The 27110-nt window shown below is 45.1% G+C and overlaps 1 long non-coding RNA gene across 1 annotated transcript; it reads right to left on the bottom strand.

Annotated features, from left to right (window-relative positions):
* Positions 1-2083: 2083 nt before the first annotated feature.
* Positions 2084-25633, bottom strand: LOC141222230 (uncharacterized). Its single transcript, XR_012290072.1, has 3 exons — positions 25097-25633; positions 2305-2406; positions 2084-2153 (listed from the first exon to the last, which is right to left on the bottom strand). It is a non-coding gene; the product is annotated as an uncharacterized lncRNA (long non-coding RNA).
* Between the last annotated feature and the right edge of the window lie 1477 nt (positions 25634-27110).

Genomic DNA, 27110 nt, shown 5'->3' with positions numbered 1-27110 from the left:
CTTGGTAATAGAAAACCTACAGTAAACGCACTGTGAGGATGTAACTGTCCTAATTATCCTAATTATAAGAGCAGTGATAAGATGTAAGCAGACATGGGCTGAATATACTACAATATACATGTCCTACCTCCTACATACTCCATGACCACACACAGGTGAGATTTTGTTGGAAAGGAGCAGAGCATGGAGACCACGAAGGGACAATCTGCGAATGTTAGGATGTCCCTCTCCAGAAAGGCCAATGCCACTCTTTTTGGAGTGTTCAGGTTTCGCTTGAACATTTTCTTCAAAGCAAAGATCTGGTGTGAGTCTTTATGGTGCGCTAAGTAGACGGCACTGGAGAGAAAGAGAATCAATGGTTAGAATGAATCTTTACTACAAGAACATCTATAGAAGTCATTATATAATGTTTTGTACTAATGTTTAATGCTAGAAGTCTGTCCGTCACTGGAAATCCATGTCTAGAATTTGATAAAAGATCACTACATAGATCACCTATGGGAGGTGTCCACAATGCCACGTCCGCCGGAGCCCTCACCCAGGTCACATTACAGGTGAGAGAATCTACTGAAATTATTCTTGGGCAGATTCACTACATTAGACCAGTAGATACGATTCAGTGCAAATAAAAGTTGGTCCAAATTAAAAGTGCTCCAATTGCCATAACATGACGTTAATTATGCTCCCGCATACCCCAAGACATAACAACATAATAAATGGAGGGGAGCGAAGGAGTTACAAAAAATGAAACCCATTATAGCCACTTGTCCTCTGTGCCAGTCTTTATTGCTGAGACCAGGGAGTAGACTCACATGGTCATGGTGGAGGTTGGGGGGTGCAGATGTCATTGATGAAATTTCGTGTCACCCCCTCACTTGACCATGTGTTGCCAATTACTCTTATCAGTTCGCTAATGGATTCCGAAAAGAACAGACCGGTGCGGAGGAGGGGGAAGCTCTGATGGGGGTGGCAGTGTAAGAACAGATGAGGGTCTAGGACAGGCAGGTGTAATATATTATTCTATTTTAATCCCTTTCCTTAATAGTTTGTTTTCCTACAGATCATATAATTTCCCTATGATAACACTGAAGGGAAGAGCACAGAGTCTGGAGCATTGTCATTGGGAACCTTGAGAAACGTGGATTATGCCAACAGAAAACTCACCCAAAACTTCCACTGCTGATCAGTTTGGATGTCCCATAGTCGCTCTTATGCGGCTGTCTTGACGGGGTCAATGATTTGATCACGCTCTATAAAAGAATAAGAAATTATATAAAGATATAGAAGCTGCTGGAAAAAAGCTCCAGATGCAAAAACGTCTCCCTTCTGTCATCTCCTCTTAGAATAGAGACATCCCATGGTTATATGGGGACAATACTGGACGTGTCATTCACACCCCATAATCTGGTGATACACCGACATCTCTCTCCATGATACTTACACCGTCAGATTGTTGGATCTCCGGGATCTCACAGATTCTACTGTCAGCATCCGCCAACACAGTTGTTTCTAAAAGAGTGAAAAAATGATGAAGAAATAAAATGTATTAGACGATATTAATCCTACATATGTATTACAACAATATAACTCAGACATGACAAGATGTCTGTAAATGGGAATAATACTTATTATATAGGGATTCTAAATATGAGAACGTACGGAGCATCCATGAATAAACGTAATGGAAATGATGAAGGACTCCCCCAATCATCACATGAATGAAGACCCCCCCACCCTCGCTGTACATGTGAGTGATGGTAAGAGAGCTGAAGCGTAGGAGCCATATGCAGATTATCCTGGAAGTGCACTGGGGGCGTGTCACAGTATGGATTTCTTCTTCCACGCCCCCAGTGCACTTCCATGCTGATTTGTATACGGCTTCTACATTAGATTTCCATTGACTGAGACATTGGATTTCTGCAAAAAATTATTACAGAGAAATGGCCAGTACAGTCATACCACAATATGCAAAAATGTGCTGATAGGTTCCCATTACACAGAATATACAGAGTAAATGTAAGATTATTCCCTGTTCTCTATAATATCTGGATATTTCTTGTAGGAGGTCGGGTGATCGGCTTACCTGTAGTCAGATCGCTGTTCAGTCCCGGGATTAGATTTTGCTCGTCTTTGGTGTCGCCTTCTGCTGTTTCCTGATAGATATAATATATATAATTAACATGTGGAACCTTACACTAAATCATCACATAGATAAATCAGGAAGGACTAAACCTGCATTTACAGATGCAGCCAATTGTAACTGTACAAATCAGACGTGTGCTAGAGAAGATGACGGCTCCTTACCAGGCGTTCCAATGAGCGAGCCGGACGCTCCAGTACACACAGGACTTTTTCGGCCAGGTCTTTAATAAAAGCCAAATCTCCATATTGAGATCTTTCTTCAGCCTACAAAGAGGAAAAGAAACAAAAAGGAAAATTTTGAGATGAGAAAGGTCACAATGGAGGAGGCCGCCATTGTATGTGACATTTGCTCCTCTCTGCAGATACAATAACTCTGGGGACTCATCGTGTTTTATATTGGAGGAAAGAAACTTCTATCCCACCATTATCTATAATATAACCAGGGATGGGTCCTTCTTTCAGAAGCCTCTATAGACTGCGCAAGCGCACTGTGCCTGCACAATGTGGCCGCACACAGACGAACACATCCACACCGGGAGGAGGACGGGGATGGAGGAGGAGTGTGGTGCCAGAAATAGAGGTATGCGTCATTTCATCATGGCTATGGGGGGTCTCCTGCTAAAAGTGGGGAGGCTATGGAGGGAGTGGCGTACCGCCAATGGCGGCAGGCCACGCCACTGCTATGGGGCCCGTGAGCCGGGTGGGGGGGGCCCATAGCAGTCGCCTGCACCGTGTATGCCCCGCATCGGGGCCCTTGCAACAGGCTCCGCTCCCAGGCCCGGCGTTAGCACCCGGGCAAGTGCCAGGTCCCTGAGCAGGCAGGGGGCCCCACTCCGCTCAGGGCCCCGGCACAATACTTACCTCTCCCCGTGCCTCCGCAGCTCCGGTGTCTTCCGCGTCCTGTGCTGTGACGTCTCAGGTTAGAGGGTGGGATGACGTCTTTCCACCACACCCTCTGCTGAGCAGTCACAGTGCAGAGCGGGAAGACAGCGACGCTGAGGAGTCCGGAGCAGAGCAGCGGCAGCAGGTGAGGTGAGTATGTCATTTTTTTTTTTTTTTAATATATGGAGGCCTGGGGCCCATACACTATATAAGGGCTCGTACACTGTATGGAGGACTATATGGGGGCCAGTATTCTGTATGGAGGACTATATGGGGGCCCATACACTGTGTGGAGGACTATATGAGGGGCAGTATACTGTATGGATGACTATATGGGGGCCAGTATTCTGTAGGGAGGACTATATGGGGGCCAGTATTCTGTAGGGAGGACTATATGGGGGCCCATACACTGTGTGGAGGACTATATGAGGGCCAGTATACTGTATTGAGGACTATATGGGACTATATGGGGGCCAGTACACTGTATGGAGGACTATATGGGGGCCAGTATTCTCTATGGGGGCCAGTATTCTGTATGGAGGACTATATGGGGGCCAGTATACTGTATGGAGGACTATATGGGGGCCAATACACTGTATGGAGGGCTATATTGGGACCCATACACTGTGTGGAGGACTATATGAGGCCAGTATTCTCTATAGAGGACTATAAGGAGGCCGGTATACTGTATGGAGGACTATATGGGGGCCAGTACACTGTATGGAGGACTATATGCAGGCCAGTATACTGTATGGAGAGGACTATATGGGGGCCAGTATTCTGTATGAAGAATGTCTTATACTGTGTGGAGGACCATAGGGAGTGCATTATACTGTGTGGAGGACCATAGGGAGTGCATTATACTGTGTGGAGGACCATTGGGAGTGCATTATACTGCGTGGAGGACCATAGGGAGTGCATTATACTGTGTGGAGGACCATGGCGAGTGCATTATACTGTGTGGAGGACCATGGCGAGTGCATTATACTGTGTGGAGTACCATGGCGAGTGCATTATACTGTGTGGAGAGGTGTGGGGCCATTATACTACATGGAGGGCTGTGTGGGGGTCACAGTTGGGGGATCATACTGTGTTGGAGTCACCATACTTTGCCTTGAGAGTTGAGGTGGGGTACGGTAGAGTCATTATACTGTGCATGTGGAGGAATTCACCATGGGGGTAACATACTGTGTTTAGGGGGGGGCACTGTTGTTGGCATCATACCTTATAGGGAAATAAAAGAGGAATCTAGGACTTCAGCAGGAGAAAAATTACTGTGTAAAGGCTGGAAAGTTATGACATATGCTCTTCCTTGACCCCCGACAATTTTCACTTTTTTGGAGGGGCTCCATTTAGCGCTTCTGCTATGGGGCCCCATGATTCCTATGTACGCCTCTGTATGGAGGTCTCCTGCTGGACGTGGGGAGGCAATGGGGGTCTCCTGCTGGACGTGGGGAGGCTATGGGGGTCTCCTGCTGGATGTGCGGAGGCTATGGGGGTCTCCTGATGGACATGCAGAGGCTATGGGGGTCTCCTGCTGGACATGCAGTGGCTATAGGGGTCTCCTGCTGGACGTGAGGAGGCTATGGCGGTCTCCTGCTGGACATGCGGAGGCTATGAGGGTCTCCTGCTGGACATGCGGAGGCTATGGGGGTCTCCTGCTGGACGTGCGGAGGCTATGGGGGTCTCCTGCTGGACGTGCAGAGGCTATGGGGGTCTCCTGCAGGACGTGCGGAGGCTATGGGGGTCTCCTGCTGGACGTAGGGAGGCCATGGGGGTCTCCTGCTCGATGCGTTGAGGCTATGAGGGTCTCCTGCTGGATGTGGGGTGGTTATGGGGGTCTCTTGCTGGACATGGGGAGGCTATGGGGGTTTCCTGCTGGACGTGCAGAGGCTATGGGGGTTTCCTGCTGGACGTGGGGAGGCTATGGGGGTCTCCTGCTGGACGTGGGGAGGCTTTGAGGGTCTCCTGCTGGACCGGGGAAGGCTATGGGGGTCTCCTGCTAGACGTGCGAATGCTATGGGGGTCTTCTGCTGGACGTGGGGAGGCTATCGGGGTCTCTTGCTGGACATGCGGATGCTAAGGGGGTCTCCTGCTGGAGGGGTGGAGGCTATGGAGGTCTCCTGCTGGACGTGGGGAGTCTATGGGGGTCTGCTGCTGGACGTGCAGAGGCTATGGGGTCTCCTGCTGGACGTGGGGAGGCTATAGGAGTCTCCTACTGGATGTTGGGAGGCTATGGGGGTCTCCTGCTGGACATGAGGAGTTTATGGGGTTCTACTGCTGTACATGGGGAGGTTATGCGGTATCTTGCTCAATGCATTGAGGCTATGGGGGTCTCCTGCTGGACGTGTGGAGGCTATGAGGGTCTCCTGCTGGACGTGAGAAGTCTATGGGAGTCTCCTGCTGGACGTGCAGAGGCTATGGGAGTCTCCTGCTGGACATGCAGAGGATATGGGGGTCTCCTGCTGGATGTGGGGAGGCTATGGGGGTCTCCTGCTGGATGTGCGGAGGCTATGGGGGTCTCCTGCTGGACGTGTGGAGGCTATGGGGGTCTCCTGCTGGATGTATGGAGGCTATGGGGGTCTCCTGCTGGAGGTGGGGAGGCTATGCGGGTCTCCTGCTGGACATGCGGAGGCTATGGGGGTCTCCTGCTGGATGTATGGAGGCTATGGGGGTGTCCTGCTGGATGTGGGGAGGCTATGGGGGTCTCCTGCTGGATGTATGGAGGCTATGGGGGTCTCCTGCTGGATGTGGGGAGGCTATTGGGGTCTCCTGCTGGATGTGCGGAGGTTATGGGGGTCTCCTGCTGGATGTGTGGAGGCTATGGGGGTCTCCTGCTGGACGTGGGAAGGCTATGGGGGTCTCCTGCTGGATGTGGGGAGGCTATGAGGGTCTCCTGCTGGACCAGGGGAGGCTATGGGGGTCTCCTGCTGGATGTGCGGAGGCTGAGGTTCTCCTGCTGGACATGGGGAGGCTATGGGGTCTCCTGCTGGATGTGTGGAGGCTAAAGGGGTCTCCTTCTGGACGTGGGGAGGCTATGGGGTTCTCCTGCTGGACATGGGGAGGCTATGGGGGTCTCCTGCTCTATGCGTTGAGGCTATGAGGGTCTCCTGCTGGATGTGGGGAGGCTATGGGGGTCTCTTGCTGGATGTGGGGAGGTTATGAGGGTCTCCTGCTGGACCACGGGAGGCTATGGGGTCTCCTGCTAGACCTGCGGAGGCTATGGGGGTTTCCTGCTGGACGTGGGGAGGCTATGGGGGTCTCCTGCTCGATGCATTGAGGCTATGGGGGTCTCCTGCTGGATGTGTGGAGGCTCTGGGGGTCTCCTGATGGACGTGGGGAGGCTATGGGGGTCTCCTGCTGGATGTGGGGAGGCTATGAGGGTCTCCTGCTGGACCGGGGGAGACTATGGGGGTCTCCTGCTAGACGTGTGGAGGCTATAGGGGTCTCCTGCTGGATGTGGGTAGGTTATAGGGGTCTCCTGCTTTATGCATTGAGGCTATGGGGGTCTCCTGCTGGATGCAGGGAGGCTATGGGGGTCTTCTGCTGGATGTGGGGAGGCTATGGGGGTCTCCTGTTGGAGGTGGGGGGCTATGGGGGTCTCCTGCTGGAGGTGGGGAGGTTATGGGGTTCTCCTGCTGGACATGGGGAGGGTATGGGGGTCTTCTGCTGGACGTGGGGAGACTATGGGGGGTCTCCTGTTGGAGGTGGGGAGGCTATGGGGGTCTCCTGCTGGACGTGTTTAGGCTATGGGGGTCTCCTGATGGACATGGGGAGGCTATGGGGGTCTCCTGCTGGACGTGGGGAGGCTATGAGGGTCTCCTGCTGGACCGGGGGAGACTATGGGGGTCTCCTGTTAGACGTGCGGAGGCTATAGGGGTCTCCTGCTGGACGTGGGGAGGTTATAGGGGTCTCCTGCTTGATGCATTGAGGCTATGGGGGTCTCCTGCTGGACGTAGGGAGGCTATGAGGGTCTTCTGCTGGATGTGGGGTGGCTATGGGGGTCTCTTGCTGGACGTGGGGAGTTTATGAGAGTCTCCTGCTGGACGTAGGGAGGCTATGGGGGTCTTCTGCTGGACGTGGGGAGGCTATGGGGGTCTCCTGTTGGACGTGGGGGGGGCTATGGGGGTCTCCTGCTGGAGGTGGGGAGGTTATGGGGTTCTCCTGCTGGACGTGGGGAGGGTATGGGGGTCTCCTGCTGGACGTGGGGAGGCTATGGGGGTTTGCGTGTGCGCATACTACGCTATCCGGCTCCATTTTATTGAAGACACTCTGTGTGAATTCGCAGACACAGTGTCTTTAAAAAAATGGTGCCGAAATTGTACCAATAAAAATGCTTGTCACCAGGGTGTAGAACGGGTTCAATAGCTAGTTATCTATATGGAGAAGTTTTGTGCGGAGCGTCCGCTATTTACCTGCTGCAGTAATGTCCTGATGTTATGAAGTAAATCCGTCACATACTCTGAGGTGAGATGACCTTGTTGGTGTTTGGTCAGGCAGTTCCTTACTAGCTGCACCACCAGCCGGTGAGTGAAGCTGAGAACGCCATCGGGTGGTAGAAGCACAATGTTAGGGCGATTGTTGATAAGAATACCCCATAGTGCTTGTACCTGAAAATTATCCAGAAAAAATCCGGCCATAGTGAGAAACTGTAAGTGCGCTCAGTAACTAGCTATGGAGCCAAAATGGCACCCGCTACCCTGTGTACATTGTAGAAGTAGTGACTGTGAGCTGTGATGTCATAATGGGCGAGCATCACCAGTGATGTCATGATGGAATCTTGTGATAGAATCTTCAAGAGGCGACTCTGCACAAACAGATGCTGCCGAGCAATGTGTACAGTGGAAACTCCATAGAATAAAATCCATCTCCATGTTATCATGACCGTTCTCTTTTATTTCCAGTTAGAACACAACCAGTATAAGGGTATGTTCACACGCTGCATTTTTGCAGCATTTTTTGTTCAACAAAAACCAAACTGGTGGCAGGAAAAACACTGAGTAAAATACGCACGTTTTTGCTGTGTTTTTAATTGTTTTTTTTCTCATTCATTTGAATTGGTGAAAAACGCTGCAACGGCCCTAAAAGGATTGACAAGCTGCAGAATACAAAAAACACTAGAAAAGAAACGCAGCATGTGAATGAGACTTCAGAAATCTCATACACTAAGCTCGTACTTTAAAGTGCAGTGTTATTGCCGCAGAAAAACAGCCAATTGTGAACACACCCAAAAGATATACTCAGTCATATGGGAAATAATGTGTAGGTTTATTCCTCATTTGTCTTTTTTTTCTCCATAGAACATTTTAGTTTACTATTAACAACTGTGACAAATATTGAAGGTATTGAAGAATTAATAAAAAGTGATAAATCATTTACATCATTGTCATTGATCGTTGTGTCTTTATAAAGTTCAATCCTTTACCTTGTTGTGTTTAGGTCGCGAGATCGTGCAGCTGCAGGAGCGGTGAGCCGCTGTCAGAGTCGGCCAGACTCCCTATAAAGCCGGTTTCACACGTCCATATATTTCCAGTACCGGAAAAGAAAAAACGGTACCAGAGATATCCGTGTCCCGTGTGTCCCTGTTTGTCACACGTGTGGCAACAGTGTGCCGCATCAGGATGACACGTACCGGCACCTGGGAATTAGCGTTACATTTTAGTGGGTTTGATATGGTTATTTCTGCTAACATCCATCCACAGTTTTAGTAAAGTGCCATGAGCAGCAGAAAGTGCACACAGTGTAAGATCCTCACCATGGTCCTCCACACAGTGTAAGACTCTCGCCATGGTCCTCCACGCAGATTAATGCACTCCCTAAGGTCCTCCACACAGTATAATGCACTCCCTAAGGTCCTCCACACAGTATAATGAACTCCCTATGGTTCTCCACACAGTATAATGAACTCCCTATGGTTCTCCACACAGTACATTGCACTCCCTATGGTCTTCCACTAAGTATAATGCACTCCCTATGGTCCTCCACGCAGTATAATGCACTCCCTATGGTCTTCCACACAGTATAATGCACTCCCTATGGTCATCCACACAGTATAACGTACTCCCTATGGTCCTCCACACAGTATAATGCACACCCTATGGTCCTCCACACAGTATAATGCACACCCCATGGTCCTCCACACAGTATAATGCACTCGCCATGGTCCTGCACACAGTATAATGCACTCCCCATGGTCCTGTATGCAGTATAGTGCAGCCCCCCAAAGGGTAAAATGCGGTCCCCCACCATAGGGTAAAATGCAGCCCCAGTCCTCCAGTATTATCAGTACACACTGATTTATAAATAAATCCATACTTACCGCTCCTCGTTCCCTGCTGCTTCAGTCTCTGCAGCTGATCACCTCAGCAGCTGCCAGCTCCACTGTCTGACACAGCGTGGCGCGTCATCATGCCGCTGCGTCAGACGCAGAGGAGGAATGATGGGAGAGGGAGTGTCACATGATGCTCCCTCCTCCATCACTGCTTTCAACCAGGGCCGGCTCCAGGTTTTTGTGGGCTCTGGGCGAAAGGGTCTCAGTGGGCCCCTGTAACACTGTAAAATAATACTCTTTCTGTATTATTTTTTTCTACTGAGGACTTCGCAAAGTATCAATATCACGATATTCTTATAAAAAAAATGTATCTATTTATTCTTGGATTGTCCATTAAAAAGAATCAGATTGCAGCAGGTACATACAATAATTAGTTATAAAGTAATTGTCCATTTGTCCATAAGTAGCCTAATTGTTGAGATTCACCCATCTTTCCTTGGATCCTGGCTGGTAAATCATGTCTTTATCCAGCACGTGTCCAGGCCTACATGTCAGATACTTCTCAGCATGAAGATTCTTCTTCTGTGTCTTGTGGGGTGGGAAGAGCAAGAGAGCCCCCCTTTCTGTACCATGGGCTTTTATAGCCAGTCGTATGGACACCTGTTCTACATATGGTAGTGAACCAAAAATACACACACAAATAGCGCATGTCAACTAGACACGATGGCTGAGGCATAGAACTCAGATTTAAGAAAAATGATTATCGATTATTAATTATTTAACATTCCCCCCTTTTTGAGGATAAAAAGGACTGAAAAATCCTCAAAAGAAGACAGGTTTATCATTAGGATAACAATCATTTTTTTCCTTTTCTTCTTCCTTGGCAATATTATTAAATTTCCATAATAATAATATTGATATTATTATTATTATTATTATTATTATTATTAATATCAATATCGGATTATTGTTATATAATGATGTGAATTCATGTTATGGTAAGCCGTGACTAATATTCATTTAATATGTATAATTATACTTCCCTATATCTAAATTGAAGTAATCGCGGGTCCAATCGTCATCGTCTGATGTCATCGGGTCGTCGTCTCGTCTTGGTTCTTTTATAACAGTCTTTAGATGAAAACTCCTTTGAAATAAATGATAGCGTGTAGATATTGTACAGTCCATAATTGTATTCATCATTGTGCAGTCTATAAACTGTGCTCTTTATTAGAAAGATCATGTGTGTCAACTGATAAGAAAACAAAGTCCATGGATGAAATGTAGCTTTAATATCTGTGCGATGTCACCTGGACTTACGGTGGATCGTCTTCAGATAATCTTCCGTGTCGTCCGCACTGGTCTCGTGTCACTTTTGGAACAGATGTGACGTCTTTGGTCAGTAAAGCAAGGGTTAACTTGACACTTTCCTGCTTTATATAGCCCCATAACCAGTACTCAGTCCTTTATATACAGGACACATATGTCAGGTATTACCTGTTCACCAGCTTTCATTGAAGCGTTGCAGGTGATAAGAAACCACTGGAACGTGATGAAACATGAACACAACCCAGTTCATATAGGATCATCGTCCTCTGCCGTCCCGGTGATCAGTGGTGTGAATTGTATCTGACACAGTCTATTATCACTCAGCATTCACACCTGTTACCTTCTGAGACGTCCGGATATCGGTTGCTTCTTCTTGTAACTTTTGAGAGTCTCTTTGATTTATAAATATGAAAAGTCTTTATTAAGATAGAAATCATAATTGCGATGTCTTGATTGAAGTCTTCATTCCCTAATCTGATACCAAATCTGGCAACTTTCCTAACCTATAATATCACAGCGTACCATAGCAATCAATAATATCCATCTAATTATTATCAAAATATTAAAATAAATTATGTTTGGAATAATAAACAATAATAGATAATAATTCATTATTAATCAAGTTCTCCATATGATAGAACATTTTTATGTCATAGGGGTAATTACCTTTTCCAACCCATAGGTGTCAGTGTGTTTTGAAACAAGTGTTTTTATCTTTATTAAACCAATAATACCAAAGAATGTATACTGCTGAACTAAAATGAATAAATATATGAATGTAAGAATGAATGAATGAATTGTTGTGTTTACTCAGAAAATGTAAACATTTTTCTTATATTAATTCATATCATTATATTTGATGAAGCAATATTCTTGTACTTGACATTACCCCATTAAATATTAATGTGTTTTCTCAATTGAAATCTTGAACTGAATTAAAATCAAAAATTGAGAATTAAAAATGAAAAATGGAAAAATAAGAAAATAAGTAAGAATAAAATTTTAAAAATGAAAAATAAAATTAAGAGTAAAAATAAGAATAAAAACAAAAATAAGGCCTTTAAATTGTAATGACAAATGCAGAGTAATTATATTCTCCATAAAAAATACCCTTATATCTCCATTATCTGGATGATTTCATATTTGTCATAACCTTGTATCACCAAAAAATTATTAAACTATGCAACTTTGCATGTAATACCCTTCTTAATTATACCATTGTACCTTATTATTGTTTTACCTTTATTAAAATGTGTGGAAAATAAGTATTGATCAAAAGTGATTATGTAATCAGGATCAAAAACACATTTTCCCCTATAATACCAAAAAATATTATTTTATAAAATTTATGTATATATCAGAACCAAATTAAAATAATTATTCTTCTAGAAATATTTTGCATAAATTTCATATCGATGAGTAGCATAGATTTGTCTAAAGAGAGGTGTGTACCTATTTAGGTAACCATTAAAAATAATATTATAGTTATTCAAGAATATTATCATGTGGAAAAATTATTCTAAATGTAAATTTGCTGTGTAAACCATTTTGATGTGTGGTTGCCCTTATCCACTATTAGTTAAATCAAGAAATAATAATTATTAAAGAAATATAGAAATATATATATGTAGATAATACCTAATTATGTATTATAATTTCCTCAGAATTAAATATATTTTTGTACCTTCACATAAAGAAACATTTTTTTTTTTCCAAACATACAAACATACGAGGCCTCTGACACATCAATCACACTTAGCAGCTGCTGATTTACTCATCTGTCACCTTCACTCTGACATTCACAGATCTGTTCAACTCAAACATTCCACATATGAAGTTTTATATATATATATTTAACCCAAAATTGTATCCCAATTTATTAATGCGCATTGTAAACTATCAGTTAAATTGAATATCTTTATATTTCTTTGAATATTCCCCAAGTACATATTATATAATATGAGAGTAAGTCACTGGAATTTCAGACACTTGAAAAAACTCTTGACTTAGATTCTTTTTTCACTGGCTGCCAGGTTTTAGGTTACATCAGCTGAAAATAGAATGAATGGGATCTATACTATTAGCTCAAAGTTCAAAGGCCTCAGCTGTCACACGTCATGCTGTAAAGCTACTTGTTATAACGAACACTTCATGCACAGAAAATATTAATTCATAAGTGCTACACATAATAATTAGAGATGAGCGTTGTTCTACTCGAACTGTTCGCCAATCTCAAATTCGAGCTGTTTTGGGCGGTCTTCGAGCCGTTCGGCGAACACGAACAATTTGAGAAAAATTTGGCTGTTCGAGGTTATGTTCGATAACTGTTCGTGCACCAAAATCATAACTGGATTTTTTCTCAGTAATGATGAAAATTAATGTTAATACGCAGTTTGAGTGTACAGCGGGGTGGAGGGAGGGGCAGGGGATGGATCTCTGCAGGAACAATGAAGATCTCCATTTTTTTTTTCTCTTTCCCGCATTTACAGTGGATAGGTGCAATCTGTCAGCCTATCAGCAGTGCACACACGGAGCGAAGTGCTTTTTTTCACACAAGCAAGGGAATGTGTCATTGGCAGTGTATGTCACATGTCCTTGCCCTATAAGACCAAGCCATTTTCCCCGTCGCCACCATTTTCTCACTGCTGCAGCTGCGTGTTAGACGGCACCGCTGTTGCTGTGTGCGCTATACCTTGTTAATTTCAAGCCAATTTTCGCACAAATCTACAGCTAGCTTGGGAGTAGGGAATAGTTGTGATTGCAGTCCTTTTAAGGACTAGGTTACAGCATTTCCTACGACTTTTATCAGGCAGGTCTGTGCTCTTAAATAGATAGATTGTGGGAGTAAAGACTAATTGTAATTGGAGTCCTTTTCAGGACTAGGTTACATCAGTTCCTATCAGTTTTTGCCAGGCAGGTCTGTGCCAGTGCTGTGCAAGTTTTTTTCACAGCATTTGGCTGAATCTAGCAAAGCTAATCCTTTTTGGCCTATTGCAGAGTGTGTTAGTCAGTGGAGTAGCCTATCTGTGTTGCAAGATATACCACCTGTGTATAGAATACCAATTTTTTTACTGCACCTAGTGAAGTAAAATCTTTTGGGCATAGCATCATTCTATTAGTCCATCTATACTGACCTCCATCAGGTTGCAAATTGAATATATTTTTTTCTGCATCTAGCTCTGAAAAAATATTGGGCTTCTAGCTGTGTGTGGGACTTGTTGTATTAGTCCATCTATACTGACCTCCATCAGGTTGCAAACTGAATATATTTTTTTCTGCATCTACCTCTGAAAAAATATTGGGCTTCTAGCTGTGTGTGGGACTTGTTCTATTAATCCATCTATACAGACCTCCATCAGGTTGCAAACTGAATATATTTTTTTCTGCATCTACCTCTGAAAAAATATTGGGCTTCTAGCTGTGTGTGGGACTTGTTGTATTAGTCCATCTATACTGACCTCCATCAGGTTGCAAACTGAATATATTTTTTTCTGCATCTACCTCTGAAAAAATATTGGGCTTCTAGCTGTGTGTGGGACTTGTTCTATTAATCCATCTATACAGACCTCCATCAGGTTGCAAACTGAATATATTTTTTTCTGCATCTACCTCTGAAAAAATATTGGGCTTCTAGCTGTGTGTGGGACTTGTTGTATTAGTCCATCTATACTGACCTCCATCAGGTTGCAAACTGAATATATTTTTTTCTGCATCTACCTCTGAAAAAATATTGGGCTTCTAGCTGTGTGTGGGACTTGTTCTATTAATCCATCTATACAGACCTCCATCAGGTTGCAAACTGAATATAATTTTTTTCTGCATCTAGCTGTGAAAAAATATTTGGCCTTCTAGCAGTGTGTGGGACTTTCTCTATTAGTCCATCTATACTGACCTCCATCAGGTTGCAAATTAAAAATAATTTTTATCTGCATCTAGCTCTGAAAAAATATTTGGCCTTCTAGCAGTGTGTGGGACTTTCTCTATTAGTCCATCTATACTGACCTCCATCAGGTTGCAAATTAAAAATAATTTTTATCTGCATCTACCTCTGAAAAAATATTTGGGCTTCTAGCTGTGTGTGGGACTTGTTCTATTAATCCATCTATACAGACCTCCATCAGGTTGCAAACTGAATATAATTTTTTTCTGCATCTAACCCAGCCAATAGTTTTGGCCTAATACCACAGTTTGGCCACTCAGCTCTGCTCGGTTCCCATCCATTGTTTTTTTGTGCAAACAACTCCAGAGTTGTGAATTAGTTAACCACCAAAATGAGTGGAAAAAGGCCTGCTGCTGGTGGAAAGGGGAATAGGCGTGTTGGGAAGGGGAAAAAAGGTTGTGTCCGTGGGGTAGGTGTTAAAGCAACAGTAACATCTGCAGAAGAAAGACCATCTTCCAGCCAAACTAAAATGTCTACTTCTTTTAGCGGACAATGTGATAAGATCCCTTTCTTACGGCCACGCCAATCGCTACAAATTCCAGATGAGGCACAAAAACAGCAGGTGCTTCAACGGATATCAAGTGCTCCTTTAAGTGGGCTCTCCTCCACATCAACTTCAACATCACAAATACTCCAGTCCTCAAAGGTGTCACCCCAATCGCACTTGCTTCCTCACAGCTCCCAAATCTCCAGCTGCCCGTCTGAGTATGAGGTAGAACAGATGGTTGAGTCTGCAGAGCTGTTTACTCATACTATAGCCTGGGAATCAGAGGTCGACTCCAGCGCTTCTGTGAATCCAGACGAGGAAATGATCTGCACTGATGCCCAGAATCTTTATGAGTCGGATCCAGGACCAGACGCAGAAGGTTCTGACCATAATGTAGACCCTCATTCCCAAACTGTAACTCCTGTTGGTGGAGACAACCCTCATTCCCAAACTGTAACTCCTGTTGGTGGAGACAATGAGGAAGACGATGATAAGACTCAAATACCTGATTGGAGCGACAACTTTAGTTTTTTGTCAGGGCAGGAACAGGTTGGCTCTGAGGACGACGGGTGTGATAGCGCACAGGGTGATGATGATGAGGTTGGAGATCCCACTTACTGTCAACCCACAGTCAGCCAAGAGATGAGGTCAGCAGAGGAGGAAGATGCTAGTGACGACGAGGTCAGGTTGCGCCTTTCTGGACAGACGTAGTACTGGAAGCACGTCAACAACTGCATCCTCAAACACAACTCTGCCTCTCACCACAAGTCGTGGTGGCTCTTCAGGTCGCATGGGTGCTAAGCCTTGCATAGCCTGGGCATTTTTTCAGATCGATAAAGATGACCCAACTCGTGTTATCTGTAACATCTGTCAGCAAAAGCTAAGTAGAGGCCAAAAAATACATAGTTTGAGTACTTCATGCATGAACCGGCACATGGACATGAAGCATAAGTTGCAGTGGGAAGCTCAGTGTGCTACAATGCGGCCTAGCCGGCCGGGCCAACCACCGTCTGCCATATCTTGTGCATCTGCGGCCTCTTCATCCTCTGTGACTGGGGGGACAGCAGTCACACCTGTTTTGGGGCGCAGACCTGCCACCTCTTTACCCGCAACAGCCAGCGTGATTGGCAGGTCATCATTTTCTTTGGAGGTGGTAACACCAGCTGGTGTTGAGCGCTGTCCGACATCGATAGCACCACCTTTGGATCAAGGCAACCTAACACGTCCGCCTGCATCTTCCTCACAGATCGGCAGTTTGCCGGGGACACCCTTATCAACCCCGTCTAAGCACAATAGCCAGCCCTCGGTCCCTCAGATGTGGACAAGTAAAAGACCATTTCCTCCTAGCCATGAGAAAGCTAAGAGGTTGAATTTCACCATCTGCAAGCTCTTGGCTACAGAAATGCTGCCTTTCCGCCTGGTGGACACAGAGGATTTTCGAGACCTTATGTCCGTCGCAGTGCCCCAGTACCAGATGCCCAGTCGGCACTACTTCTCAAAGAAAGGTGTGCCTGCGCTCCACCAGCATGTCGCACACAACATCACCGCTTCTTTGAGAAACTCTGTGTGTGACAGGGTGCATTTCACCACAGACACTTGGACGAGTAGGCATGGACAGGGGCGTTACATGTCGCTGACTGGGCACTGGGTAACTATGGTGACAGCAGGACAAGGGGCTGCTGTCCAAGTCTTGCCGTCCCCATGAGTTGTGCGTCAATCCTCTTTATGTCAAAGTTCCTCCACTGCTTCTGCCTCCTCAACCTCCTCTCGGTCTTCCACCTGCACCCAAAGCCTGTCTGGTCATGCCACAAGCTTTCTAACTGCGCAGAAGGGATCCTGCACACTTCCTTACTATGCTGGCAGTAGGGCTCAACGTCATCAGGCGGTTTTTACATTGAAATGTCTGGGAAATGTGAGTCACACAGCTGAGGAGTTGTGGTCAGCTCTGGAGAACCAATTTCATGAATGGTTGTCTCCACTGGACCTGAAACCAGGGAAATCCGTGTGCGACAATGCTGCAAACCTGGGTGCGGCCCTTCGCCGGGGCAATGTCACACACGTGCCTTGTATGGCTCACGTGTTGAACCTGGTTGTCCAGCAATTTTTAGCCCACTATCCCAGACTAGATGGCCTTCTGCAGAGGGCACGGTCGCTGTGTGCTCACTTCCGCCGTTCGCATCCCGCAGCTCAGCGACTTACATCTCTACAGAAGTCGTTGGGCCTGCCACTTCACCGGCTAAAATGCGATGTGCCTACCCGGTGGAATTCAACTCTGCACATGTTGCAGCGACTGTGGCAGCACCGACAAGCCCTGGTGCAATACGTTCTGACGTATAGCCTGGGCCAACAAGATCCAGAGGTGGGGCAAATCACGCTGGAGGAGTGGTCTCAGATCAGGGACCTATGCACCCTTCTGCACAGTTTTGAAATGGCGACGAAGATGTTTAGTGCTGACGATGCCATTATCAGCATGACTATTCCGGTGATTTACATGCTGGAGCACATGTTAAACAGAATTCGGAGTCAGGTGGTGGCACAAGAGGAGGTGGAGGAAGTAGAGGAGGAGGAGTTGTATGCGGAAGGGCTAACATCTGCAAGGTCCAGACGGTCGGCAGCACCAAGGCGGCAGGCATGTGAGGGTGGGGGAGATGGTTTTACCAGGGCGCATGGTAGCAGCCAAACTAGTGAGGAAGGTGCAGGAGCCCAGGAAGAAGTGGAGGACGAACTGATGGAAGACTCATCAGATGAGGGAGACCTTGATCACATTTCTGTTGTGCGAGGTTGGGGGGAGAGCACAGAGGAAGGAAGCATGATTGTTACCTCGCCACCAACACAACAGGGACTTGGTGCTCCTGGATGCGCAACACACATGAGTGCCTTCTTGCTGCACTACCTGCAACATGACCCTCGATTTGTGAGAATTAGAAATAATCCTGACTACTGGGTTGCCACACTGTTAGATCCCCGGTACAAAAGTAAATTTGCAGAAATTATTCCTGCCATAGAAAGGGATGCACGCATACAGGAGTATCAGCAGAGACTGTTGCAGAATCTTACATGTGCTTTTCCACAAAATACCAGTGGTGCACGTAGTGAATCTCACAGTTCCAACTTGCCAACCGTGGGACCGTCAAGTGTTCAGCACTCAAACCGTAACAGAACCACAGTATCTGCTGGTAACATCAATTTTGCGGAATAGCCCATCCTTTGCAAGGCCACAGGAGACAAGAAGTCTGACACATAGTCAACGCCTAGAGACGATGGTACAGGAGTATCTCCAAGTAAACATTGAAGCCACGACTGTGTCACTGGACCCTTGCTCTTTTTGGGCTTCCAATCTGGATAAATGGCCGGAGCTAGCCACTTACGCCTTGGAGATCTTGTCATGCCCCGCAGCCAGCGTTCTGTCTGAACGTGTGTTCAGCGCTGCTGGTGGTGTGCTGACAGATAAGCGCACGCGGCTCTCCACTGATAATGTAGACAGACTCACGTTCATAAAGATGAACAAATCATGGATCCGAAACGACTTTTCTACCCCTGTGTCATCCTGGGGAGAGTAAAAGCTTGATGATTGGTTAAAATCACCCTACCAACCGTTTTAAGCTTTCAAATTACTAATCATGTTTATCTGTATCTTGGCTGGAAAATAATTTGGGCTTTGTAGCAGTGTGCAGCACTGATTCTATTAGGCCATCTATAATAAGCTCCACCAGATTTAAAATTACTAATCATGTTTATCTGTATCTTGACTGGAAAATAATTTGGGCTTTGTAGCAGTGTGCAGCACTGATCCTATTAGGCCATCTATACTAAAGCTTCACCAGATTTAAAATTAATAATAATTTTTAGCTGCATCTAGCCCGGAAAATAATTTTGGGGCTCCGAGATGCGCAAGACACATAAGTGCCTTCTTGCTGCACTACCTGCAGCATGACCCTCATATTGTCAGAATTCGAAGTAATCATGACTACTGGGTTGCCACACTCTTAGATCCCCCAAACTTTTCGATCAACCTTTTCATTTTAATAAAGACCAAAAAAATGGTCATTTTTGAAATTATAAGCATTAGCAGGTTGTTAGAAACTGAAATCAAACAGTTTTCAACTCAAAACTTTATTCTAGGTGATGTTACATTTTCACATAGGACCCCTTGTTCGAAAGGAGCTTCTGAACTCTCTCGTCCATTGAATTTGTCAGGTTTTGGATGGTTTCTGCTTCAATTGTTTTGCATGAGGACAGAATACCCTCCCAGAGCTGTTGCTTAAATGTGAACTGCCTCCCGCCATCATAGATACTCCTTTTAATGATGCTCCAAAGGTTCTGAATGGGGTAGAGGTCAGGGGAGCATGGGGGTCACACCATAAGTTTGTCGCCTTTTATGCCCATATCAGCCAGAGATGCAGATGTTTTATGTGCAGCATGAGATGGTGCATTATCATGCAAAAAAATGATCTTGCTGTGAAATACACGGTTCTTCTTCTTGAACCATGGCAGGAAGTGCTGTTTGAGAAAATCCACATACATTATGGAGTTCATCTTTAGCGCCTTCAGGGATCCTAAAGGGGCCGACAATCTCTCTCCCCATGATTCCAGCCCAAAACATTACTCCACCTCCTCCTTGTTGGCGCTGTAGCCATGTTTGCGTGGGGTGTCCATCAACCAGCCATCCTCTACTCCATCCATCTGGACCATCGAGCGCTGCACGGCACTCATCCGTGAACAAAACAGTTTTGAAATCAGTCTTTATGTAATGTTTGGCCCACTGGAGCCGTTTCTGCTTGTGTGAAGTGGATAGAGGAGGTCGACAGGATGGCGTATGCACAGCTGCAAACCTCTGAAGGACCCTGCATCTTGTTGTTCGGGGGACGTTGGAGGCACCAGCAGCTTCAAAAACTTGTCTGCTGCTATGACAAGGCTTTTTTGCCGCTGCTCTTTCAACCTGACGTAATTGCCTGTAGGAAAGAGTCCTCAATTTGCCCTTATCAGCACGCACACGTGTGTACTGTGAATCAGCTACATACCTCTTGATTGCCAAGACACTTCATCCTGATCATCGCACAATGTTGATTGTAGTCATGCCTTGACCTAAACACTCCACAATTTGTTGCTTCTCAGCAGCCGACACATCCTTTTTCTTTCCCATTTTGGCAGAAAATGTAGGCTGCTTAATAATGTGAGACAGCCTTCTTAAGTAGTCTTGCCTTTCATTGGACACACCTGCCAAACTAATTAGCACAGGTGTCTGCAATTGCTTACAGTGATATAAAGAGCCCTGACACACATCACCATCAATGAGTTTAACTGACAAACAAATTCTTCCCTTATCACTCCTAAACACTTTTTGCATAATAATTTGGAACACAGTGTACATGTGCTTTTCCACAAAACACCAGTGGTTCACGTAGTGAATCTTACAGTTCTAACTTGCCAACCGTGGTCTGTATGGAGTTGTTCAATAAAGGGCCCAAAATTAAGATAACATAGATGGGAGAGGTCTCTATGAATAGGAATTCCTAAGTATTTGATACCCTGTGAGGGCCAGGCAAAGGGAAAGTTGGACTGGATGGAATCCTATATGGATTTGGGGAGGGAGACATCGAGGGCCTCAGACTTCACTGCATTGATTTTAAAATTTGACCATGTAACAAAGTGATCTATTTCAGCCATAACAGCATGGATGGATATATGTGATTGAGTGATATATACTAGGACATCATCAGCAAATAGAGAGCACTTGTACTCGGTGCCTCCCACCTCAATCCACCTAATAATGGGGTTATGGCGAATTGATGAGAGCAGGTGCTCCGTCACTAGGATGTATAAGAGAGGGGACAGAGAACATCCCTGCCTTGTCCCATTGGTGATTGTGAAAGGTGATGAAAATGTTCTGACGCGCCCACTGGGCCTTGGGACACCCGGAGCCGGACCCTTTTTGGTGGATGCTGGTGGTTGTAGTCTCCGTGGCGGCGACCCGGTTCCGTGGCTCAGGGCGGTCAAACCAGTGGCGGAACTATTTATGTGGTTTTGATGTTTAAATGTCCGACTACGCCACCTGTGGATTGCGGTCAGAGTGAACCGCCGCTCCAGGGCAGACCGCTGAGGCTGGTGTTGTGGGTGCAGCAGAGCGTAGCATAACTCCCCACGGGAGGAGTATAGCCTCAGGGCAGTGTATGCGGAGGATGGGGGTGATGGTGCAGGGCAGCAGCAGTAACGACACGGAGTCAGTGATGCAGTCCAGGGCCTTTACTCACAGTTCTTATTATCCAGGCCACGTCTGCAGGTAACGGCTGCCCACGTCGTACTGTGCTCACCAGGTGAGGGGCTCAGACAACTCCCAGATAACTTTGGAGCGCTTCACAGGACCCCCTTTGTGTGTCCTTTGTCTGGCCTTTCTTACCAACACTTCTGTCCGGCTGCCTCGGGCCTCCTCTTGGTAAACTTGGCGCCAGTTTCCCTGACCCTATGTGGTGCCTTCCTAGCGGGTGTAGCGAGGGGTTGCGCCACATAAAATGTCACAGCCTCCTGTTTCTAGCTGAGGGTCGTTTCCTGCCTCCACTAGTTTCGGGGACCGGTCTCCCCCTTTGGCCTGACCCCTCCACGCAGGTGGCTTCGGGCGTGCGGTGGCGACTCGCCCGTCCGCACCCTTGGGATCCCTTCATTCCTCGTTCCTGGAGCCTTCTCCGCTCCTCTTCCTTCCTTCTCCCTCTTCCAGGCCTGGGCCTCTGTTACTAGGCCCGCCTCCGGAGCAGAGCTCATGCAGAGCCCCTGCTCCCTGCCACTTCTGCTCAGACTTCTCTGCACTGAACTAAGATGGTGCCCACCTTTTATACTCCCTTCTCAATGCACCCAGGAACTGCTTCCTCCCTGCTCCTGCACTACAGGGTTCCCCTTCCTCAGTGTTCCCTCCCCCCACTCCAGCCAGGGACAGGGACTGTCGTGCCCATCTCAGGGGCATATTGGTCGCCCTGCCCCACGGCAATGTGGTGTAATGCATGCATGTGTCGGGTCCTGATCCACACTACATCCTTACCTGAGAGTGAGATATCACACCTCTGGGTGAGGTGCAATACCTCTGTAGCAACCGAGCCCTCAGGGTGCTACAGTTCCATTTATCTTCAGCCTAGGTGACGTATTGCGATACAGGGCCGTGATTTTGGCTATAAAAGGGTCCCCTAGACCCCTACCCCAAGCTTTTTAAGAGAATCATATATGGCGTGCCAGGAGACTCTATGGAATGCTTTCTCAGCATCCAACGAGAGTATCTAATTACAAATTTTTAACTGCATCTCGCCCAGGAAATACTTTGTGCCTAGTAGCAGTGTCTGCTAGTCAGCGGATTATCCCGGCTGTTAAGCAAGCTACACCACCTGTAGTTTGGACACTTCATTTTTTCAAAGGAAATGCTTCGGGACCACGGGATACTCAGTGAAGAGCATCAGGAGGCACCCCAAGGCATAGGGGCTGGGACTGGCAGTAAGATGCCTTGCGGTGGACAGCCGAGCTCGATCCTTATAAAAGCTTTTTAACTGCAGCAGCTTTAGTGGACGCTACTGGAGCTGGAATTACGCGGCTGCTGGCATGAGACTTGCCCTCCAATAGATCCTTGTAAATGGATTTAAAGTGTATTCATTCAAATTAGAGAGACAATTTAAATTAAAAAGCTTAGAGCTGCCTCCACCACAGGGGGGCTCGCTCGACCCACCAGCGGACAGGCACCAGTATTGGGAGAGGGGGGCTGGCCGTCAGGGTTCACCGCGGCTCTGGCACAAACCCGGCGACACGGAGGTGGCACGGGCAGGAGCGGACTGAACGTGTCGGCTTCTCACTTTTTGGATTTTAGAAGGGCATGACATGCCTATATCTGTGTCTCCCCCTCCTTTTACTCCTCCACCTCTTTTCTTTTCGCATGACTATATGTACTTTTCACTTTTCCATGTGTTAGTTGTGTCTTCTGAGCAGTTTGTCAGCTTTTGGACACCTTTGAAGGTGTTTTCTATGTGTTTCTATGTGTTTTTGTTTGCCTGCCATTGGTTTTAACGGTGTTCGAAGGTGTTCGACGAACAGTTCGACGAACAGTTCGGCGAACACACGGGTGTTCGACGAACCGAACCGAACTTGAACACTACGGGGGTGGCTCAACACTAATAATAATCCAACTAGTTATATTGTTATTATTTTAAAATGTTATACACATAAAATCATGCAATTTTTCAACTTCCTGTGTGAATAAAGAAATAAATCCATTTTAGAGTTGTTTGATCAAATCCTGCTTTGGAATGAAAGCTCTAAGGAAATATAAGAAAATAAAATTAAATATCAAATTCATACAGAAACAGAATTATTTAAATATCTTATACATATATTGGTTGGTTCTAATGTAATTCAAAATATTGCTACTTAAATTTATATATGAATTTCTAATTTATTAATTAATATATATATATTTTTTATAAATATATATATATAAATACAATTATACACAATCTCTACTTAGACAAGTGTATGTATATATATATATATATATATATATATATATATATATGAACTATTAGAAACTATGTAACTACAATTTTACTGTATAAGATTATAAATAAATATTGAGACATTGTAACACTTCTATGCTACATTATAATTACAGTTTTTCCTTAGCCACTCCCTAAACCAAATCTTCTGTCTCTCTCAAATATCTCCAGGAACGTCCTATTTAGGAAAGACATTTTTCTATCCTTCAAAACCTCAGAGAACTGCCTGTCCTTCTGTCCACATTCCCTGACGTCACTCTCAGCCGGTCGTCTCACCTGTCTCTGTCCATCTATTTCGGCCATTTTCTTTTCTAGGGAAAAGTCACAGCTTTGGATTTTTAACTCTTTGTGTGGAGATATGGAGTTTTGAATCATCTGATATGGCTTATAACAGATATGAAATCTCCTGCGTATTTGATAGAGTTCACTATGGGGATGACTCAGTCTAGAAGAGTTTGATATTGGCTTTTGGTAAGATTTTACCTTTCCTGGTTTTATAAATTTAACTTGATTTCTTTTCTTTGCACGATTCTCATGTTTTCTAACAGAATCCAGCAACTGCGCACATTTGAATAGGGATTCTTTTTGTGACGCTATAACTCTAGATACTGGATCTAGGAATTTGAATTTTTGTACAAAAGTTGTTATCATTTGTTGTACTTTTCCATTTTTGATGAGAGCTTTGTACAACCGTTCAAATATGGACATGAATGTATATGTACATTCCTTCCTACCAATCCTTAGTTTCTGCAGATCTTCTATGTTGGGAAAATCCTTTGTGACACAATAAATCAAATATCTTAACCTGTCCGAATCATTTTCCCATCCATTAGGAGAGTAACATCTGGACAATGTCACAGGAATCCATATTTTAAATAATTGATTCCTCTCCTCATTGGATAAATCAAACTTATCAGAGAAGCTCTCAAATGTCTCTGAATTTCTACAGGCATGGATTTTGACATCATATCTTGACATGATTTTGTATAATTTCAGCAAATTTTTCCTCCTTTTAATTTGCAGTTGAGCCTGGGTAATTCCTGAATTCTCTGATATTTTTAGTGGCTCTTGTACGTCCGCTCCTCCTACGTCACTCACGTCTCCTCCCACATCACCTAGTATGTCAGTTTCTCGTATGTCAGTCATGTCTCCTCCCATGTCAGGTTTCTGTATGTCCGTCTCTTGGTCAGACCCAAGGTCTCCTTCAGTTACAGACACGTGTCTCACTTCTTGTTCATTTTCCACATTACAGTCAGAATCATTGTCACCATCTGACACTTCTGCACTATTTTTCTGCTTAAAAATCTCTGACACAAGACTATGAAAAAAATCTACCAAATGTAGAATATTTCTCAATTTCTGTTTGTCTCTATTTACCAATTTAGAAGTTAACTGTAAATTCTGCAATTCACATTCTTTGTATAAACTGAGCCACAAAACGTCTAAGTCATTTCCTACATTAATTTGAAAATTAATATTACTTTGTTTAGCAAAAGAAGAAATTATATCCATATTTTGCTTACCTTAAGATTCCTTAGCTTTTCTTTATCAGCACGTCCTGTCTTCAGTTCGTCTGATTCTGTTCCTTGTTAGTACCTCTGCTTCCCGTTAGTCCTCAGTCTGTAGGCTCCTTTCTGCTTCTCGTGACAAATTAGTGAATTTACTGACACGTGAACAACAGCTGTTCAGCTCGTCAGGACTTCCCCCCTTGTTCACGGGAAGAAATTCACTTACTTAATTTAAAAAAACGAAAAAACAGGGCTGGCTGGCTCACCATTGTAAAATAATACTCTTCTCTGTATTATTTTTTCTACTGAGGACTTCTCAAAGTATCAATATCACGATATTCTTATAAAAAAATGTATCTATTTATTCTTGGATTGTCCATTAAAAAGAATCAGATTGCAGCAGGTACATATAATAATTAGTTATAAAGTAATTGTCCATAATTAGCTTAATTGTTGAGATTCACCCATCTTTCCTTGGATCCTGGCTGGTAAATCATGTCTTTGTCCAGCACGTGTCCAGGCCTACATGTCATCTGCTTCTCAGCATGAAGATTCTTTTGTGTGGTGGGAAGAGCAAGAGAGTCCCCCCTTTCTGTACCATGGGCTTTTATAGCCAGTCGTATGGACACCTGTTCTACATATGGTAGTAAACCAAAAATACACACACAAATAGCGCATGTCAACTAGACACAATGGCTGAGGCATAGAACTCAGATTTAAGAAAAATGAATATAGATTATTAATTAACATTCCAAATGAATTTCCATAATTAACCATTTAACAAAGTTACTGTACAGAGGACGTCCTTATACACAGTACAGTGCACAGAGATCATGAACCTCAGTGCAGCAACTCTGATCTAGTCACCTCTGTACTGAGACAACTAGACTGAAGTTACTGTACAGAGGACGTCCTTATACACAGTACAGTGCACAGAAATCATGAACCTTACTGCAGCAACTCTGATCTAGTCACCTCTGTACTGAGACATCTATACTGAAGTTACTGTACAGAGGACGTCCTTATACACAGTACAGTGCACAGAGATCATGAACCTCAGTGCAGCAACTCTGATCTAGTCACCTCTGTACTGAGACAACTAGACTGAAGTTACTGTACAGAGGACGTCCTTATACACAGTACAGTGCACAGAGATCATGAACCTCAGTGCAGCAACTCTGATCTAGTCACCTCTGTACTGAGACAACTAGACTGAAGTTACTGTACAGAGGACGTCCTTATACACAGTACAGTGCACAGAAATCATGAACCTTACTGCAGCAACTCTGATCTAGTTACCTCTGTACTGAGACATCTAGACTGAAGTTACTGTACAGAGGACGTCCTTATACACAGTACATTGCACAGAGATCATGAACCTTACTGCAGCAACTCTGATCTAGTCACCTCTGTACTGAGACATCTATACTGAAGTTACTGTACAGAGGACGTCCTTATACACAGTACAGTGCACACAAACTATGAATATCAGTACAGCAACTCTGATCTAGTCACCTCTGTACTGAGACATCTATACTGAAGTTACTGTACAGAGGACGTCCTTATACACAGTACGGTGCACACAAACTATGAATCTCAATACAGCAACTCTGATCTACTTACCTCTGTACTGAGACAACTAGACTGAAGTTACTGTACAGAGGACGTCCTTATACACAGTACAGTGCACACAAACTATGAATCTCACTACAGCAACTCTGATCTAGTCACCTCTGTACTGAGACATCTAGACTGAAGTTACTGTACAGAGGACGTCCTTATACACAGTACGGTGCACACAAACTATGAATCTCAGTACAGCAACTCTGATCTAGCTACCTCTGTACTGAGACAACTAGACTGAAGTTACTGTACAGAGGACGTCCTTATACACAGTACAGTGCACAGAAATCATGGACCTTACTGCAGCAACTCTGATCTAGTCACCTCTGTACTGAGACAACTAGACTGAAGTTACTGTACAGAGGACGTCCTTATACACAGTACAGTGCACAGAAATCATGGACCT

Source organism: Phyllobates terribilis, unplaced genomic scaffold (genome assembly GCF_046119375.1).
Source record: "Phyllobates terribilis strain yellow unplaced genomic scaffold, ASM4611937v1 Scaffold_347__1_contigs__length_1996218, whole genome shotgun sequence".
Taxonomy (NCBI): domain Eukaryota; kingdom Metazoa; phylum Chordata; class Amphibia; order Anura; family Dendrobatidae; genus Phyllobates; species Phyllobates terribilis.
Note: the sequence above shows the minus strand (reverse complement) of the source record. Positions and strands in the feature narration are given on the sequence as shown.